Source organism: Oryctolagus cuniculus, chromosome 4 (genome assembly GCF_964237555.1).
Source record: "Oryctolagus cuniculus chromosome 4, mOryCun1.1, whole genome shotgun sequence".
Classification (NCBI taxonomy): domain Eukaryota; kingdom Metazoa; phylum Chordata; class Mammalia; order Lagomorpha; family Leporidae; genus Oryctolagus; species Oryctolagus cuniculus.
The window spans coordinates 137,751,223-137,758,690 of NC_091435.1; positions in this window are offsets into that span (position 1 = coordinate 137,751,223).

A 7,468-nucleotide genomic window follows, 5' to 3' on the forward strand; every position below is an offset into this window, starting at 1 on the left:
GCCATATTTGTACTGTGTAAATCTACCTGCTTGACTGCTGCACATTGGATCAGGAGACACATGAGAAAGAACCAGAAGGCAACATAACCCATCTACTGTACACACTTTTTGTTTTCTTTAAAGACCATTTCAAGATTTTAAAACTACTCCAAAACAGCATTTCAAAAATGATGATGTTTTTGAAATAAAAGTTTATGTATACCAACATAATTTGTATATTCCCCACAGAAACACAAGCTTCACAAAAACAATAATTTTGGTGCAAACTTATACAGAACTGTGCACTACATAGTAATGATTCCTGTCTTATCCTTCACATTTTTAATGCATGAGAGCAAAATACAGTTGGTAAAAACTTCTTGGTTTAAACATTCTGTTTATTTGCAAGATATATAATGAGAGTTATTACATGTTTGGGGCTTGTTTTTAAATACAAAACAGGGGCAGGTGTTTAAGAGTCTGCTTGGGAAACTCACATCTCATATTGGAACCCCTGGGTTCAAATCCAGGCTTCACTTCCATTCAAATCCTGGCTCCAGGGGTCAGTGCTTGTGGTGTGACACATAAAGTTGCTGTCTGTGAAGCTGGCATACCTTATGGGCACCAGTTCAAATCTTGGCTGCTCCACTTTCTATCCAGCTCCCTGCTAATGCTCCTGGGAAAGTAGCTGAGGATGGCCCAAGTCCTTGGGCCCCTGCACCCACAGGGGAGACTTGGAAAAAACTCCTGGCTCCTGGCTCCTGGCTTCAGATTGGCCCGGCTCTAGTTGTAGCAGCCATTTGGGGAGTGAACCAGCAGATAGAATATCTATCTCCCCTCTCTGTCTCTATAACTCTGCCTTTCAAATTAAAAAAAAAAAAAAAATCCTGGTTCCACTTCCAGTTTCAGCTTCCTGGAGGCTGCACATAATGGCCTAAGTACCTGTGCCACTGTCAGTCATGTGGGAGACCAGAACTTAGTTCCAGAATCTTATCTTTGGCCTGGCCCAGCCCTGGCTGTTGTGGACATTTGGGAAGATTTTTCCCTATCTCTCTCTCTCTCTCTCCCTCTCTGTCTTTAAAATAAAATGAAAATATATAATAACAAATACAAAGTTTAAATACAAAACAGCAAATCATAGTCTTAAATTATACAACACACTCTCATCCACTCATTCAACAGACAGTACTTGGGTGTGTAGCCACTGGGGTTACAACAGTGATCTACATAAATAAAAATTCTGGCCCTCATGGAAGTTATACAACAAGGCAGGAGGAATGGCAATTAACAAACAACAACTAAAGTAGGTAGCATATCAGGTAATTAAAAGCTGCCATGGAGAAAAAAATAAATCAAAGAAGGGATGTAGTCATATTCATTGCAACTTTCTCACAGGACAACATTTATATCCAGTTTCAAATGTGAAAATAATTTTGCTTTACAAATACTTCAGAGAAGTAAAACAAGGACTTTAATAAGTTTAGGAACATGCAGCTATTTAGAGACAGAAGAATATGCAAAGGAAATATAATTTTATATATGTAATATAAGTTTAGAATCATCTTGCATTAATAAAAAAAGTCTTAACAAATTCTCAAGAACATCACTTATTTAGCAACAAGATCACCCTCCACTTACCTCCATCAATGCGACCCTACCCCAAAAAATTACACATTCACACACACAGAAACACACACAGACACACACACACACACTCATGAAAGCAAAATCTTTTCATTTAGGTACTAAAATTGCTCAAGAAAAAAAATCTATGGGAAAATGAGTCTAAAAAGAACTTTATCCCTTGGTCTTGCTTTCTGCACCAACACATTTCTCACAAAATCTGTTATGATCAATTACAGCTTACAAACACATCGTCCAGCAAGCTTTCAATACAGATCATCTCACCTTATACTATAATTCTGAGTGTTCTCTTCCCCTTACTCTGACAGATTTTACAATCTTTTAGGGACATACATATTATTGAAAGACTATTTTTAAATATTTAACCACTTTCCAGTGATGTGTCCGAATCAACTTATCCAGTGACACAATATTTATTATTTTATAACAAATCTTTTAAAGAATGAACACAATTCTTATAGTATGATGGTTAAATACATTTTGGATACCATGATAAATTTGTATCAGTTTGAAATGACAGAAAATGGCTCCTGAAAATTATTCCATAGGAATAATTGAATTCTACTTCCTTTTATGAGGAGAAAGCTGAAAGCCAAAGAAATGGAATGACTTTCCAACATGACTCAGCTCATTAATGGTAAAAAGGAGGATTCAATCACAAATAGCCTGGCATCCAAATCACATCTCCCTTCTCTTAAAATTAGTAAATGCTCTAAATCTTAAAATCCAGTACACTGAACTATGATTCAGCAAACTGATTTTTATTTGAATTTTAATTTTTTAATTGACATAAAAATTAGTACTGTTATAGTCAGGTAGGAGAAATACATCCTGAATTTTTAAAATAATTTGGGTATAACAGCCTTGAAATGCTTTCATACGCTCTGAGAATGCATGGCTTTCAGTTTACTCCCTAGGCACCACTAGTTTTATTGTAGCTCAGCAGCAGTATTTAAATGTTCTCTAGCAAATCATGTCTAACAGAAGTACACACAGCCTCTGCCTTGAGGTTGCAGTCATGCTGGCCTTAGTGCACCCACTCTCTAAGATGACGGCATTTGGGTAGACATTGTGGTATCTCTCCCCAAAGCACACGTAATTCTGAAATCCGAAGAGCTAATTCCACCATAAGGATGAGGCATTTTTGTGTGCTGTCCTCCTTACTGGACCCTGCCTCAGAGACAGAGATTAGTCATGGCGATTCAGCTCTGGGGTGGCAGCACAGAAGCTGAATGACTGGTACAGGTGGAATTTGCAAGACCAAAGATCAGAAAGAGCTCTCTTAAAACTACGAAGTCCATGCAGAAATTACAGGGGAGTATATGGTCAGGATTATTTCCCAGCATTTCTCAGAGTGAAACACACAATTGCAATACTTTTCTCAACAGAAATCATAGAAATGTCCTAAACATCCTCTTTCACTTAACCATGCTCACTACTAACCAGGAATGCATTTATTTGCAGGGCAGCTGCTCAGAGGAGAAAGGGGGAAAATCCACCATTGACACAAGCTTTTAATATGTGATTAAAAATCCTTTTAGATGGAAACATATATTCAAAAGTCAAATAATAAAAAGAAAGGCAAAGTTATGTGAAAGCTTAGCTGGCCTAGAATACTGTAATGTACAAAGATACCTTTTCTGTTCAGCCTTTGTACTTGTTAAGTTAGAGAGGGAAGCAGACTGGCCAAGCTGAGACACAAATGAGTTATGCTCAAAAGTACATATTGCTTTCTCCTAAATTACATTATACTTAATTACTCAATTATGTCAGGAGAAGGCACGCTATCATAATACGGACATGTGCTCTACATATGTGTAATTCAGTACTGTGGCTACTGAATGTGAAAAAATGAGCCCGGTGAGACTAAGTCATGGGATTTTAAATTTATTTGATTTTAATGAATTTTTATCAACATCACATGGCAAGTAGTTCCACATTGTTCAGTGTTAACCATGTAAATGTAATCACTTGATATCTGACGTCAATGCCAGGGTGCAAGCATATGACACTTACAACTGTTACAGAACATACTCCCGTACTCTGCAGGAAGAGTTCAACAATTAGGAATTTTTCACTCAGAATTTATAATTGCCTAATGAACTAATAGTTAACTATGATAAGACAGTCCATACTTTCAAATAATTTTTTAAAGATTTATTTATTTATTATGAAAGGCAGAGCAATGGGCAGTGGGCGGGGGAAGGTGGGATGGGAAAGAGACAAAGAGAATGATTTTTGACCTGTTGGTTCATTCCCCAAATGGCCACAATGGTCAAGGCTGGACCAGTCAGAAGCCACGAGCCTAGAATTCCATCCTAGTCTCCCACATGGGTGCAGCTTCCCAAGTACTTGGATCATCCTCTATTCTTTCCCAGGTGCATTTACAGGGTACTGGATCTGTAGCAAAGCAGCTGGAATTCAAACCAGCGCTGATATGGGAAGCCCGCATCACAGGTGGCAGCTTAATGCACTGTGCCAAAATGCCAGTTCCCTTTTACATCATTTTAAAGTGATAAAATCAACTTGCTTCTCCGAGGACTTTCAATGCAATGCAATAAGACAAAAACAAAACAAAACAAAACAAAAAAACTAGTAAATGTATCTCTTTTGTGACATTCGGCTTTTTCCTCCTTTAAGAATAGTTTTGCAGCCAGGACTTGAACCAACCCTCTAATATGGGATTCCATTGTCACAAGTGGCAGCTTAACCTGTTGTACTACATCAGCCCCTAAATAAAAAAGCTTTTACAAATCATTAAAAACAGAAGAATTCTGTGACTGTGACGGTGTCTTGTGTGGTAAGCCAGGCTGAAAACCATTCCAGTGTTTCTTCCGGAGCTTGCTAAAGTTAGGTGGTAAGTAGTTGAAGTTTAAGTTCCTGTGGCCACAACTCTTCTTCTTTGCAGAGTATCTCATATATGTAACTCTAGGTATATTCAAACAAAAATGCCTTGAGAGGGCAGCCTCTCAAGATGTGGTACCACATATGAGAATATATTTTGTTCAGTTTATGGCATGGAAGAAGCTAACTTTTTAGTGTTAAAAACTAAAATGGTATTAAGACAAGAATTGAGGATCTTATTACAGACATATTTTTAAAAGCATCAAGTTGTCAGAAACTTGCCAAGAGGAAACAAATATCAAACACACAGAAAAAAAACCTTGCCAAAAATGTGAACAAAGGGAAAAGATCTGCAGACCCATAAACTTTTTTTTTTTTTTTTTTTTGGACAGGCAGAGTGGACAGTGAGAGAGAGACAGAGAGAAAGGTCTTCCTTTGCCGTTGGTGCACCCCCGAACGATCGCTGTGGCCAGCACACCGCGCTGATCCAAAGCCAGGAGCCAGGTGCTTCTCCTGGTCTCCCATGTGGGTGCAGGGCCCAAGCACTTGGGCCATCCTCCACTGCACTCCTGGGCCACAGCAGAGAGCTGGACCGGAAGAGGAGCAACCGGGACAGAACCTGGGGTGCCGGCGCTACAAGAGGAGGATTAGCCTATTGAGCTGCGGTGCCGGCCAATAAACTTTTTTTTTTTTAAGATTTATTTTATTTATTTGAAAGACAGAGTTATAGAGAGAGGTAGAGACAGAGAGAGAGGTCTTCCATCCACTGGTTCACTCCCCAGATGGCTACAACAGCCGGAGCTGCACTGATCCGAAGCCAGGAGGGAGGAGCTTCTTCTAGGTCTCCCATGTGGGTCTAGGGGCAGAAGGACTTAGGCCATCTTCTACTGCTATCCCAGGCAATAGCAGAGAGATGGATCAGAAGAGGAGAAGCCGGGACTAGAACCAGCACCCACATGGGATGCCAGCGTTTCAGGCCACAGCGCCGGCCCCTGCATAAACTCTTTTGCCAGTAGCACTCAACATAAGTGAGGAGGCATGGAGGCTCAAAAGCTAGGCTCATCTGATGTCTAAAGAAAGCTTCAAAAGGAAACACAACCAGATACGAACATTACTTTTAGCTGTTGTCTAAATCCAGGTTTGGAATTTTTATGAAAATCATACATGACGGATAAATTTAAAAACTGATGACTTCAGGGGCCGGCACTATGGTGCAAATGGCTAAGCCTCCTCCTGCTATGCCAGCATCCCATATGGGCACCAGTTCAAGTCCTGGCAGCTCCATTTCTGATTCAGCTCCCCACTAATGTGCTTGGGAAAACAGCAGAAGATGGTCCAAGTACTTGGGCCCTGCATCCACATGAGAGACCAAGAAGAAGCTCCTGTCTCCTGGCTTCAGCCTGGCCCAGCCCTGGTTGTTGATGTTTTGAGGAGTGAACCAGAAGATGGAAGATTCTCTCTCTCTCTCTATCTCTCTCTCCCTCCCCCACCATTATCTCTGCCTTTCAAATAAATGAATAAATCTAAAACAATTATGACTGGAATCTATAGTCTTTATAATATCTCATTTATTCCATAGAAGACACACACACAAAAAGGGAAGCAAGTAAATGCTTCTTAATTAAAACACTGAAAGTTTACTAAAAACACTTTGCAGAAAGAATTGCTGGGAATTTCAAATAAAGTCCAAACTACTAAAATGTTTACTTAAAAGCAGAGGAAAGGGCTTCTTCTTCCAAAGGAAAGGGCTTCTTCTTCCTTTCTCTTTAGGAACCAAATGATCTAGAAGTGTTTTTGATAGCCTAGACAGATTGTTAACATAACAAAAGAATTGCCAAAGATCTAGAGAGCTTAACAATTTTTCCCCATGATTCATCCATATGCCAAAATTCATCTAGACTTGAGGGATGGTAACAGCATACTTATAATTCAGATATATTTTTTAAATTTAGTTAAGAATGAACATTTCATTTTCTCAAAACCAACTGAAATGTCTGTTCTTGAGAAAAGTATGAAGCCCCCAGAAGAAAATGAGAATCAAGTGAGAAACTCAAAGATGATCCTATATCTTCAACTCAGAATTTTTATCATGGTTACCATTAAAAAATGACATAAATCCAATTTTTTTAGTTTTAACTATTTCCTCATGAATTTATTTTATTTACTACTCCTTTTTAATATCCATAATTCTGTTATGGTTGATATTTAAAACAAATTCACTTGAAATAAATCTTAACAGAGATCCAAGATGGCTGAACAGGGAAAAGATGTGCTGGTTTTGACCACAGAACATAGCAGAAGAAAAGTCGAGTAACTGCATTCCAAGGAGAGAGTGGGAGAGAAGTTTGCCGCAGAAATTCCGCAGAAAGAAGAGAGAGGCTGTGGAGCAATATGACCAGCACAAACACACACTGGTGTGGGGACTCACGGGCGACGCCCGCAGCCAGGGGCTGGAGGAGACGCCATCTTCTTGGAGAGAGGAGAGGAATCTGTGGCAGCCTGTATTATTTGTGATATTGCCTGGAGAAGAACCTACTTTGTAGACCACACTGATTTTGAATCCATTTTGAAGCCCTGGGGGTGGGGGGGTGGAGGAAGTGTGCACAACAAACCCCATGAAAGGAGAGCACACTATTCATCCCATCATCCCACAGAGCACCTGGTGACTAGCAGGGAGGAATCACCATCTTAATAAGGCAAGTATGGGCCGGCGCCGTGGCTCACTAGGCTAATCCAGCGCCTGCGGCACCAGCACCCCGGTCGGGGTGCCGATTCTGTCCCGGTTGCTCCTCTTCCAGTCCAGCTCTCTGCTGTGGCCCGGGAAGGCAGTGGAGGATGGCCCAAGTGCTTGGGCCCTGCACCCGCATGGGAGACCAGGAGGAAGCACCTGGCTCCTGGCTTCGGATCTGCGTAGCATGCCGGCCGTAGCAGCCATTTGGGGGGTGAACCAACGGAAGGAAGACCTTTGTCTCTCTCTCTCTCTCTCTCACTAACTCTGCCT